The 14,684-nt window shown below is 39.0% G+C and overlaps 1 protein-coding gene across 2 annotated transcripts in view; it reads right to left on the reverse strand.

Annotated features, from left to right (window-relative positions):
• ZFYVE26 (zinc finger FYVE-type containing 26) overlaps positions 1 to 14,684 on the reverse strand; it is a 3,506,023-nt gene that overhangs the window by 571,586 nt on the left and 2,919,753 nt on the right. The window lies entirely within an intron of this gene.

The raw sequence follows: 14,684 nt of genomic DNA on the forward strand, positions 1-14,684 counted from the left end.
CATTACATTTGAAAATAACTGAGAAAACGTTACTTTACAGCATATATATATTATATAATGCACCATAAAATAATGCTGTTAAGAACAAAATTTTGTTTTACTTACAGTTAACTTTTTCCCTCCTCTTCCCCCAAACATCAATGACATGTAGGAATTAATAGTCTCCTACAAATTTAATAAAGTCAAAAAAGTCTATTTTCTGGTTTTCTTGTTCTGTCATGTTTAACAAATATAATTAATACTTTATAATACCACATTTATCTGTCAATTTCCGAGTTGCTGGCTTTATTCCTGATTATTTCCATCTCCCAAATCCAGTCTCTGCTTCACTTCCAACATACTCTCAGTTCTTCTAGTCAACTCTTTTGTTTTTTTCTGTCTCTCAAGCATTTTCCATTGGAAAAGGTTTCACTAGCACAGTCTCTCTGCCACCTTTATTATCAGAAGAACAAGAAGCAGACTCGCCTCCTATTTCACAGCTCTCTTTTTGTTGGACAAACCTTTGTATTTCCTCCTTAGCATGTTCTGCATCAAAATAGGACTTTGTCCCTCCAGAAAAGAATATCCTGAAGACAGCTGGGTACAGCAGTTTGAACTTCATGCCAGCTTCTCGAAATTCCATGATTAGTGAAATACATTTACTCCACTTCTGTCTGGTGTACAATGTGCAATATTTTCCACAAACACTCTGTCTACCACTTTTAGTACTTTGTCCTTCTGCCACAGTTTTGCCAGAATGAACTCCTTCTGCTGGTAGGGATGCAGCTTTACTATTAAAGGTCATGACTGCTTTCTCATGGCCAGGTTTGGAGCATACACATAATGTGCCCTTTCAATTAACAACTCCTGCTGTGGAATACCAGTTCAGTTGCTTATTTCAGCTTTCATAAAATTAATACAGTCTAGTCCTTCCAACTTCTCTGGTACAGCAGAAAATCTCAGTTTTTCCCTATATGCTCTGTCCTCTAATTCTATTATTTTTGAGAGATATTTTCTTGAGCAGTCTTAAATTCAGCCAGCCTCTTCTTCATTTTGACCTCTGATTTTTTGCAATGTTATCACCTCTTCTGAATATCTGTTTAAAGCTTCTTCCATTTTTACAACCTTTTGTTATTTAATACAACTCAGCAAGCTCCTGCCTGGTGCCCTACAGAGTTCTACAGCAGCAGAGAGACAAAAGAGAGATTTTGGAGTGATTACGTACCATTTTTCTGCATTTTCTTGCTGCCTTTAGCTAATTCCACCTAGAGTTTCTGTAATTTAAAAAGGTTGTTTCAGCTACATATTTTACTTATTTTACTGCCTGCACTTTAACAAAGTTGTTTGTTTTGTTTAAATTACCTGATTAATTGTTGTAGGCTACACACTCAAGTGTGATAGCCATTTCTGTGCATTTAAAGTGTTTTTTTTTTTAATTGTATCTACTTTATTTTCTGAAAAAAAAACAAAAAAATACTTGTTTTTCCTGCCTTTCTAAGCTGGTTTAGTCCAGTTTTCAGGTTAGTGCTGAATTCAGGGCTGTGTTACAAGTTTCTGTGTTTGCCCATACCTTATTTGGATAAAAGGAAGTTTCTCTGTTCACTGTGAGAGCGGGAGCTTTGAGCAGCCTATCTGTCCCTGGAGGAGTGGTTTCAACCCAGAGGTTAGTAGTTTATTGGCCATTTGGGTTAATTTCTATCTCTTTCATTTCCCTGCTATAAAACCCGCATTTGCAAGGTTTTGCCCGCCGGGCAACGCAAGTTAGCTAGGGTATAACTATTCTTGGCTCCACAAAGTCTACTCTTCAATTTTTCCCTTGCAACTAGACAAACTTTCAACTTAAGCACTCAAATCATTCAATTCTCATCCCGGCACTTGCTCAAAACTCATAGCAAGCACTAATAAACCTTAGCACTAGACCTCCTATACTGTAGAGAAGGACAAAGCTCTCTATTCGACCTTACCAGCCAATCAGTAAAACAGTTCACTGTACCTATCAAGGCATGTCCAGAGGGTAGTTTCAGGTGTACTCTCCAGTCGAACTGGTGAATCTGGGCATTTTGAGGCAATGTTACAATTGCCTCATGTACACAGACAACCCTCTCCTCCTTCCCCCAAACACTAATACATGCAAGAGATTCCATTATACAGCCAAACTGGAGGCTAAGCTCTCTAAACCCAATACTGGACCAGGCAGTCAAGAGGAGACGGGAATTACTTGCATCACACCACCAGTCTCACATAGACCTATGAAACCAGCACTGGCAAAAAACACACATAAAATACACAAAAACATACTCGGAGGCTCTAAATAAAAATCTGCAAAAGCAACAGAGACCTCCAAAGCAGACATCCAAGCAACCTCTACCCCCAACACAAACCATGAAACACATACTTCACAAAACCAGTGTGCCACACAATCACAGCCCTTAAGGCAAAATAACATACCCAACACACTAGTAATATGTGACTCTAGTCAGGCACACTGACGTCCCACTCACTAGGCTGAACAAGGAGAAGGTTACTTTTACTTGCCTGTCGGGTGCCAGGATCCGCCACATAACGAAAGCACTCAGGTCACTCCAGAACAAGTACAAATATGACTCTGTCATTGTCCATGTTGGTGTGAATGACCTAAGCCGTACCTCCCTGGACTACATGAAAAGAGACATGGAGGAGCTCTCTGATCATGTAGCCCATGCCAGTATGACCCTGACCCTGAGTAGCATCCTGCCCTCACCAAGAATGATACCATGGTATAGGGAAAAAAAATTATCAATTTCAACAACTGGCTAAGCTTCTGGTATCATTCAAAGGGGATCCAGTGTCTGTCAGCCTGGGATGACATGCTCAACAAGCCACGCTGCTTCGCTAGAGATGGCTTGAACCTGTCACCTTTAGGCTTTCGAATACTGGCCAAGGCTCTTGCCAGCCCCATAGTGCCTTTTTTAGGCAAAGCTCAAAAGACAAACCCACCACCGTAAATAGCACAAGCAACAAAAACTGAGGGTAATGCTGCTCAATGCCAGAAGTCTAAACCTCAAAATGCATGCACTTGAGGCACTCCTCAGTATGGAGAATATTGATATATGTGTATTAACAGAAGCCTGGTTTAAGGCTCCAACTAGCACCCCAGCACTACCAGGCAACAACTTATACCATACATTTTGGCCACAAAACCCGGACCGAAATAAAAAGGCGGGGGAGTATCCATATTCAACAAGGATACCCACATCTCCAGGTTAGTGGCACAGCACGATGCTTCAGAGATCATCCACGTGCAACTAACAATGGGAAACTGCTATTCAAATTATAGCTTGCTACAGATCACCCAACATGTCCCAGGACCCCCACTCCACATTCCTGGAAACATAAAGGTCCTACCAAACACCCTGATAGTGGGTGATTTCAATTACCCAAACATTAACTGGGAGAACTACTCAAGTACGAACTCCCTTGCCCAGCATTTCCTTGAATTTATAAACCCAAACGCCCTGGATCAACTGGTCAACACCCCCACAAGAGGTGACAACATATTGGACCTGGTCATCACCAACATGGGCGACTGGTGTTCCACACTGGAGGTCAGCCCCTTGCTGGTTAGATCGGACTATAAACTAATCACTGTGGATAGCCACATTCCGCCACCACCCCCGGTCAAAGAAACCACCATGAAAAACTTTTCAAAAGCAAACTTCACGTTACTTAAGACCGAGGTGGGAAGTTTCAAAGACCCCATGCTAAAGGATAATGCTGTCCAAGCTGCAAAATCCTTTACTAATGCACTCTATGGGCACCTACAAGAATGCATGGATCATGCTATCCCAAACAAAACCAAGACTCACTCCTCCAAGAAAAGGAAACCTGTCTGGTGAACCACTGCCATAAACAAGCTATACAATAGAAGGAGGAAACTAGCACAGAAAAGAGTAAAATCCCAAGAAGGGAAGATATCCCTGATCAGTATCAGCAAGAAACTACATTCCCTCATAAAATCATTCAAGGCTAGCTTCGAAAGAAAACTTGCCATGGACTCCAAAGATCACTACAAGGCATTCTTTAGCTATGTCAAGAATCTAAGTGGCAATTCTCAGATCTGCTCGGAGTTGGTGCAGAATGGCACAAAATACACTGAACCGACCGATATAGTCAACATCCTGGCAAACAGGTTCAGTGCAAACTTCACCCCCTCTAACCCCCAAAAGGGCCCATAACTATACCAGAAGAATATAGTGTCCCTGAAATCACAGACACTCAGGTTAAAACAGCCCTCTCCAAAGCCAAAAACATAGCATCAGTGGGACTGGACGGTGTCCCAGGCTGCGTCCTACACAAGCAGAAAGATGAACTAACCCCTCACCTAAACACAGTTTAAACTCAGCCTCTCCACAGACTACGTGCCCACAGAGTGGCACACAGCAACGGTTATTCCGCTCCAGAAAGGTGGAGCCACAATGGACCCTGGGAACTATCGCCCTATAAGCCTGACTAGCTTGGTCTGCACAGCTATGGAGCGCATCGTCATGGATCTCATTAACAGCAACACTAGAAACCTCCAAACACTAGACCCTACCCAGTTCAGCTTTGTTAAGGGCAGATCATGCCTCCTAAACCTGGTGGACTTCTTTGAAACAGTGACCAAGGCTATAGATGAGGGAAAGGTGGTCCACACAGCCTACCTAGACCTCGCAAAGGCCTTCAACACCATTCCGCACTCAGGTATTACAGACAAGCTCACCAGCCTGAACATAAACCCCAACGTCACGAGATGGGTTGCCAACTGGCTCATGGACAGAACCCACATGGTAAGAGTTGCAGGAGCTAGGTCTGACTCTAAACTGGTTACAAGTGGCATTCCCAGGGCTCAGTCCTAGGACCCCTCCTGTTCGGCATATACTTCTCAGAGGTACAGGCAAGCACAGGAGGACTATGGCTGGCAAAGTTCGGAGATGACTGCAAACTAGGGGCTATAATTGACTCTCCGGCTGACAGACATCCTCCAAAAGGGTCTCACCGAGACAGATACCTGGTGTCAAAACCATGGCCTCAAGCTAAATGCCAAAAAGTGCATAGTCATCCCCTTTGGAAAAAACAAAGTACCCACAAACTACCACATAGGTGGTAACCCCCTAAATACTGAAGACGTAATAAGGGATCTGGGGACCCAAGTAGACAGTAACCTCTCCTTCAATAATCACATTGCCAAAGTGGTTAGAAAATCCTTCTATGTGGCCCACCTAATCACAAAAGGGTTTACATCCAGATCAAAAGAGGTCATTGGGCCCCTTTACGCATCACTCATCAGACCCATAAGAGTACAATGCACCATTTGGGATGTACCTTACATGACACCTGCAACAACTGGAAAGATCACTGGTCTCAAGCAGATGCCCTATGCAGTTCGACTGAAGAAACTCCAGCTGTACTCGGTTGCATACACCCACTCAGAGGTGATCTCTGCCTGACATACAAGGCCATGTCCAACCCAGAATTGATGGACATGCTCCACCTAAAGAAAACCATTTCCTCCTCGAGCCACACGCTTCAGGGATCTAAACCTCACCACAAAAATAAATAGGATGTGCTGGAGGGATAGATTCCTGTCCCAGAGACTTCCCATGCTCTGGAACAAGATTCCAATCTACATTAGGCAGAGCTCCTTGCTAACCCTCTTCAAGAGAAACCTTGACGAGTGGATGGGAAACAGAAAGTTTACCCCAGGGATCACTTCAATGGCTCTGCTGGACAAAGGCACAGGGAACTAATCTAAGGGGGCGGCGAAAGCCAACACATTCCGGCTAGGCTTATAAATGCCTTCTGGCAGATAGCCTAATAACTACCTATGAACCTAAAACTTGACATACCCCATTAGTGTTTATTTCATTTATTCAGCTCTGAGTACATCTGACTTAGTTTTTCCTCTAGGTTACTGAAAGTCATGCCTTGCACCAAAGCTGGAGCTTGGCACTGACTTTTGCTGAACAGATGCAGAGTTCTTCCCAGTCTGTTTCTTCCTCAACTTTTGGGATTGATTTTCTTTCAGGTTCTCTGAATTTCCTTTTTTAGCTGGCATCTCGGCAATGCACTTACTGGCTAGTTACTGAAAAATGACCAGAAATATGAGTTTACTGGCTCTCTCTTTTGCGTTTCTGTTTTCACACTGGGAGAGTTGAAATTAAGCTGTTACTCAATGATCAGTCATCTTGGAATTCAAATAATGAATAGTTACTGAATGTTATTTTTGATCTTATACTGGCTGAACTTGGGAATAAGGAGTGATGATGTTTATCTGAATATTTTAAGTGCATCTGTGGAATGCTTGTTCTCATTTGTCAAGGTTTCAATGAACAGTCTGAACTGAAGTGCCTTTCTCAATGTCATGACTCTAGCTATACTCATCAGGAGTCTGAAAGGAATGGTTGAGGGAGGATAATTAACAAGAAAACTCCTGTTCTAATGGTTCCAAATGACAGCCCTCACTTGGAAATAACATGACTAATATTGGAATCATGACATATTTAAGGAAAGCCACACCACACCTGAGTTTGTTCCAAGAAATGCATGTAGAAAAAGCTGAACATGTGAAGCTGGTCAGGCTGGGATTTCAATCAGTCTGTTCAGCTTCACATTATATCCCGAGGAGGAAGAGTATAATAATACTGATCTTTAAATTGTTTAGATTTGAATACAGAGACATCCTCGCTGACCAGAAGGGCAAGTTCATACTGGTGAAATAAATATTTGAAAGTATATTATTCACAGTGATAATTTTTTATAAGCCAAGAATGGCACACAGAAGAAAGTAATACACTGCTTGAAAATATTAGAAAAACAGAGGGAATTGTAATCATGGCAGGTTATTTTAACATGGCCATTTTATCAAGAGACGTGGAAAGAAGGCCTAGGGTATCAAGACTCCTAAATATCTGTAGGTACTTTTTAAAGTTTATGAGCAATGTGGTTTGAGTAGACATAAGAGGTAAGCTTACAATCAGTATAGGTATTTCTTAAAATTATACAAGAGGTAGTCAAAAATATACAAGATATAACTCTCAAAAGAAAAAAAAATTACAGATGGTGTAACATTCGGACACCTTCCAGGTTACATTCTCGTTTCACACCCTAATAATTAGGTTTATTATCTAACTGAAAATCCATAACTAATATAATCCTTTCACTTCTATGATTCTAGCAGTGCCTAAAACAGAAGGGTTTCATGGATTCCACATGCAAGTACTAAGCAAGCTGACCTTGGGGGCTATTTTAAGCCAAGCAAATTTTTCTGTCAAAGGTAAGAATCAAATCCTGCACCTTGTGTCTGTGAGGTAAACACTTTAACCATTATACCAACGCCAACCCCTTTGTGTGTGTAAAATTTTCTCTTAATCACCATGCTGGGTGTTTCCTAGCTGAGAATTTGATAATTTCAAAGACCATCTCAGACATATAGTTAAAAACTACACAGCTCAGACCTGTAGGCAGTGCAGTTTCAAGCTCAAAGAATGGTAGGAATGGTTGAAGGTGAGCTAGAACCAAAGGGTTATGGGAGTCATGCACCCAACCAGAGAAAGGGCAAATGGAAGTAGACAAACTGATGGAAACTCAGTTACATTAAAAAAAAAAAAAAAAAAAGACAGTAGCCTTACAAAGACTATTTTTAGGGAACTTGCCAAAGGTACTTAAGCAGTCAATTTGAAGGAAATCAGGACAGACAGAACATTCATTAGAATATGGAATCCAGAGTCTTTGTTACTCACATGTAATGCTGAGCTTATATTGTATGCTTTTTACAAATGCTGTAGTGCCTTATATATGTGTGTGTGTGTACACGTGAGATAAACGACCGTCTAGAATGGAATACAGACTGCAAAGGTTTGTATACAAAGAGAGACTACCAATTTTTTCTCAAACTCAAAAGGGTGGCTTGGACTTTCCAAGATGGCTGCACACTGATCAACAACTTAATTTCAGCTCTCCCAGTGTGAAAAAAAAAACTAATAGAGTATATGTGATGTATAATGTTAACATGGTTTGCTTTCTTTTATATAAATATACGTTCACCTATGTTTTAAATGACAATTCAATAAAGATGTTTAAAAAAGTCTAAAAGGGTAGTTTGATGGGCATGAATATAATAGAAGAAATGGAAGAGACAATTCAACATATTCTACTGTCACACACACCAGGGCGAGACAGTTTCACCCTACAGTTGCTACGGGGGAGAGCAGACACTTACAAAGATGACAGCAGTGATGAAGTAAGTGCTGCCAACCCAAAAAGTACCAGCTTCTTGGAAAGAGGCAGCTGTTACTGTTATCTCAACAAATAATGAATCTCTTCAGTCTAAAATCACACAGGCTGAACTCAGTCCTGAATCGTGACTACAAAATTTTCATGTGAATACTGGTGTCCAGGCGGTTCCACCTTTGTTGTCTGTTACATAATCCCTGGGATTCAATAAAGCGTACACTACATGTACATTAAGTGTACACTGTTCTGAGGGAACAGACAACATAAGTATAACTCGCACCTTCTTCCTTACAGGATTTTAGTTTTCCTAATGAATTTCTTGCAGCTTTAAATACTGAGGGGATTCATAAAGGTTACCACAAAGTGTAGACTACATGTACACTTAGTATAATCTTTCTGAGTAACTAGAAAGCACTAAAAATGTGGTAGGGATGTTCTTGAATACAAATTCTTTATACTTAGTGTAGGTGTTATTGAATCTGGCCCAGTGACCATTGTAGATTTACTCCTGTCAGGCAGATCCTCTGACATTATTATTAGGACACTGTCATCAATTTAGGAAGCCAAGAGGCTGGAGAAACCTCTGGTGGCAATAATTTTCGATGCTAAAACTGCCTCACAGTGTAATCTGGGAATATCACTTAAGGTTTTGTGCTTGATTAACTTTCCTCAAGACTTTACTCTACCAGTGGAAAATATAGGTGTGGGTGTGTGTGTATGTGTGTATAAATATATAGACACACACACATAAAATGGGTACATTTGCTCAAGTAAAAGTAAATGCTGAGCTTTCAGTTAGCTTTGGGATGTGCACAGGGAAAAGACAGGAGTGCCTGCTTTCTCCTCTCCAATTTGTGCTTTAAGACCCATTAACTGTTGTGCTTAGGATGATGAATAAGAGAGAGATTTACATCAGGTGGCCAAGAAAGTACAGTTGTGTAAGTAAACTTACCAAGCTGCCTAAAAAAGATAGGTTTGGGTGTGGGAATGGCAGGATGGAGTGATTACTGCAGCTGTGGTCATTCAGACATCTACTGCTATGTTAGGTTTACTTGTACAACAGTACTATGTTCATGATATTAATCACTACAGTAGTAACCTTAGCTATATGGGTAGACTACCCCTGCTTACCACATTTGGGAGGTGAAAGAAGAGTCCAGGAGCCCCTGGAGAATGGTCAAAAGAAAGCCTGATCTAGACCTAGCAAAGGAATCAAGCTTATAGTGTTTTGTGAAAATATGTATAGAGGAACACGTTGCAGCTTCTAGAATACTTCTAGAATCCAACCCTTTCCAAAAAGCCACATATGAAGATAAGGCCCTAATAGAGTGGGCCTTGACCCTGCCTGATTAGTTTTGCTGTGGTGAATATAACAAAAGGTATAACAAAAGGTAACATTTAGACAACCATTTGTAAATAGCATGTTTTGACAAAGGCCGTCCCTTCTCACCTTCACAAGAAATGAACTATAAAAAGATTTGAAAGATTTAGTTCTGTAAAGATAGTAACCAGATTTGTACGTAGGCATCTAAGATATGGGGTGCCTTTTCTCCCTCATTTTTAGATTCAGGAAAGAAAATAGGGTGATGGGTAGTTTGCCCTAATGTAAACTCTGATACCACTTTAGACACGAAAGAAAGACTAGTTCTGAAAGAAACCCTTTCCCTGTGGAAAATGAGATAGACTTGACAACATAAGAGATACAGCATAAGATACAATTCCCACAAAGGTAAGAGCAATCAGTAAAGCTGTTTTCCATGTAGAGAACATCAATTCTGACAGGTTAGCTGGTTCAAATGGATCATGTGTTACCTTCTTTTTCACAAAAATAAGATCCCAACAAGGGCCACCAGTTTTCTTGGAGGCTTCTTATGCAAAAACCCTTTCAAAAACATTCTGACATGAGCATATATCTGAAAGAGGAGGATCCATGGGTAGACATATTGACAGACAATAAATTAACCATGACAGAGGAGTACGAAAGGCCATAGGATAGTAACTCACACAGATATTGTAAAACCAGAGAAACACTAGCCCTGGATGGGTGCTTGTTATGTAGCCGGCATCAACTTCAAAACCTTTTCCAATTACTAATATATGATTTTCTAGTAGAAGCTTTCTTGCCTCCTTTAGTTCCTGCTGTATGACCTCAGTAAACAGATGCCTAAAATTATTTGAAACCTTATCATCCAGGCAGTCAACTGAAGTTGAATGGAGACACAGTGCGTCAAACACCCCTGTTCTTATGTGAGTAGATCCAGTCTGTGAGGAAGCTTTTGGTAAATGCCCAAGGCCATTTACAAAAGAGGGGAGAGTTCACAATTGCATGGGGGGTAGAAGGGAGTCACCACAATGATCCTGAGGGCTCCCTTCTGAATCTTCAGAATCACCCTGAATATCAGTGGAAAAAGCATAAGGAAACATTCGTGTCCAAGGAAAAGAAAAGACACCCATCTTTCAGGCCTTTCAGCAGGGAGTCCTGGAACAGAATCTTGCCAGCTGATTGTACAGAGAGGAGGCAAACAGGTCTAACTTACATTCCCCATAAATGGATCAACTCTCGGAAGACCCCCTGATCTAGTTTCCATTTGAGAGGGTCTGCTCTTGTCCTGCTCAGCTTGTTTGCCACACAGTTTTGTTATGACAGAATGGAGGATTTCTGTAGAGTGAGACTGCTATATCCAAAGCTCACAACCCGGTTCCTGTTTGCTTACTGATGCACCACATGATGGTGATATTCTTTGTAACAACTTGAAGAGGTCCCATGGACCAAAGATGATTCACAGAGTTGAGTGCCTTGATCAGGAGCCAGCTTCTCTTTTTTTACTTATGTGCTTGCATATCTCTTTGTTGTCCCACACACCTTGCACTTTTATCCCTCCTGAAAATGCTCTGCAAGCAAAGTCTGAGGCATCTGTGGTGACAATTTGCTTTTTAACAGGAAGAGAGAAGGGGAGAACAGGATTTAAGGATAACTGTTGTCTCCATCAAGTGAGTTCTCTTCTGACAAACCCCAGCACTGGGATTTGAAAAAACAATGGATGTCGGTGCTGGGACCAAAGACACTTCAGATCCCTTGTATGTTAAGTGGAGTTTTGCCAGAGGTATCATGAGAATCCCACATGTCATGACACCCCCAATCCATAGGTATTTCCTTCTGACTGACTGGAGTCTGAGTGGAAAACCTTAGAAAGTAATCTGGATATAGATCTATATATATATTTTTTTGTATTAGAAAAGCACTTGCTCTTTGAACTGAGATGTCTAGCTGACACCCCAGGAGCACAATCCTGTGTGAAAAAGTCAAAAAGGAATTTTGAATGTTCACTTGGAATCCCAAATTGTATAAGAGATCTCCCAACTAAGTGAGATATTCCTGACAATTTGAAGAAGACTCTACCAAGTTAATCATTTTGAATTTGGGCACTATCACACACAAGTTTAGGAAAGAAAGATCCAGAACTGGTCTCCAAGCATTTTCTTACTTTGGCACTAAAAACCTTGAATAAAAACCTTTCCTCACCTGGGAAGGAGGAACTGGTCTATCATACCTCAGGACAGCATGTGACAAATGATAGGTAAATATGTAAGAGTCTGGTCTGGGGGGATGAGGGATTATCCCTGGAAAGGAAGAATTTCCTCCACCTGCTATCAGTAACCTTTGTTGAATGATCTTCAGAACTAATTTCTCTGAAACTATCCACGCTAAAGTGAAAAGTAGAGATTCAGACTTTCTGGAAGGGAAATGGGGCTGCCAGGGCAGTGGGGTAGTAGGGTTCAAGGTCCTTTAAAATAATCATTCTGACCTGCTGGACTGTCCTTGTTTTTGGTAGGTACCAGAATTATTTTTGGAACACCTTTGCCATTACTTCTTATACAGCTATTTTTTTTTTTTTTTGCCAAAACTGGATGAGAGTTTAGAGAATCCCTTAGAAAATTTTGGAAAAAGGAGGGCTGAAAAATCTTAAGAGAGTCACTATATAAATGTACCCTTTTCATCACAATTTGTGATCACCACTGCAGCAGAGTGGCCAAAAGCTAAATTTCTATCCAAAGGAGAACTTAAAATCTCATTTTTATCATCATCTGGGAAGTTCTGAGAAAGCAGCCAGGTGAACCACATAAAAACAGTATCAGTGGGCATAGCCCTGGAAGAAGTATAAAATGAGTTATGTATATAAGCATATAGATATATATATATATATATATATATATATATATATATACATACATATATATACATAGATATATATACACATACATATATATATATATATATATATATATATATATATATATATATATATATATATATATATATATATATATATATATATATATATATATATATATATATATATATATATATATATACATAGATATATATATATATATATATATATATATATATACATATATATATATATATATATATATATATATATATATATATATATATATATATATATATATATATATATATATATATATATATATATATATATATGTATATATATATATATATATATATATATATATATATATATGTATGTATATATATATATATATATATATATATATATATACATACATATATATATATATATATATATATATATCTATATATCTATATACATATATATATATATATGTATATACATATATATATATGGGTCTATATCACTACATCGACAAGTCATAACATCGACACCCACTTCTGCGACACGAAATCACCAACAACTCATAATAGCGAAGTTTCAAATCACCGACATTGACTTGCCCGACAACCCCACATCAAAAATAAAACAACAGTCCACTATATGGTACACTTTCGTCATACTGTCGATCCGCCACATAATGCAAACAGAAAACTCGTCGTACAAAGAAAACAAGTCATTAAATGATTCATCAGATACAGGCACTTATAAGTATAAGAAAGGCAATTGTTAGAATAAGTTTGCATACAAGTATCTTGAACTGAAAGGTCCGTAAAGTGAGAAACACTGCACTGTCTCTTACAAAGAATACCCACCCCCTTTTCCCATTGACGAGCAGAGGTAGCCAGCATTAACTACAAACACACTAAGCATGTAAAATATCATGAGAACTTGGTGTGAAAATCAAAGGAACCAAAACAAAGAGCAAGTAACAACTCGCAAAGAATTCCTGGCAAGTGAATCTTGCACATAAAAACATCCACATACATCACCAACCAATGAAACCAAATTGAACTACACATCTCATAAAATATCCTGGTTCCCCATCCAGCACAAATCCAGAATCAGGAAGTGCAAAGCACTACTTTCTCACACCACTAAAGAACCACTCATACAAGGAAATAAACAATGGTAAAAACAACAGAGCCAAGAACAGGACCAAACGCATAAACACACAGAACTACTCACAGGCATGACCAATAATTTGCCTGAAAACACACAGCCCAAACAACTGTCAACTGCCTTTCTATTTGCTCACTGGTTGGACATCTCTATTGCATATTTATTTGTGTAACAGACTTTTCATTTACTGCTGATGCATTCTGTTTAATTGTCGGACAAGTCAACGTCGAATATTTGGAATTTCAATAATATGAGAAGTCGATGATTTCATGTCGAACTAGTGGCTGTCGATTTTATGACATGTCGATGTACTCATATAGACCCATATATATATATATATATATATATATATATATATATATATATATACACACATATATGTATATACACACACATACACACACATATATATATACACATACACATATATGCACAAAAGACTTCTGTGAAGGCAACAAAGAAAAACAAATACTGTAAAAATAAAATAAAATGACCACAGTGGTTTATTAAGCTTTCGTTCTTGTTTAATGTATCAGAACTTCCTCAGAATGAATCCAATTACACGGATCCAACAATATAAACAGCAACATATAATCATGAATATTAATTACAAAATATACACCAATAGTAAAAGGATGAATTCCTGAATATAGTTAATGTGATATCATAAAAACCAATAACCCTTGAGGAAATGGTGTGTATAAACCAAGCTAAAGAGAACTGGATAAGGGTCTCAAGTAATACTGAAACACACCAGATATGGCAGTTACGCTTAAACGCTGAATTTTTTTCCTGGATTAAATGAAGCTTTAAATCTAAAGTGTGCTCTGAAATGGTTCCAATAAACAGGTTTTAATATATATGTTCATATATAATGTATATAATGTTGTTACACTTATTCCTCTTACAGTTTTATTTTTTATCACTGCCACTGTCAATAGCAATTGGCTTGTTCACTAGACATGTATTGTCATATTTTACAGTCATGTACTTTACTACATTATAACTGGACTGCATTTTTAAGTTTGATATCTGGTGTGTTTCAGTGTTACTTGAGTCCCTTATCCAGGTATCTTTAGCTTGGTTTATACTCACCATCTCCTCTAGGTTTATTAC

This window comes from Protopterus annectens, chromosome 6.part0 (assembly GCF_019279795.1).
Source record: "Protopterus annectens isolate FY-2018-M chromosome 6.part0, PAN1.0, whole genome shotgun sequence".
In the NCBI taxonomy this organism is placed as follows: domain Eukaryota; kingdom Metazoa; phylum Chordata; order Ceratodontiformes; family Protopteridae; genus Protopterus; species Protopterus annectens.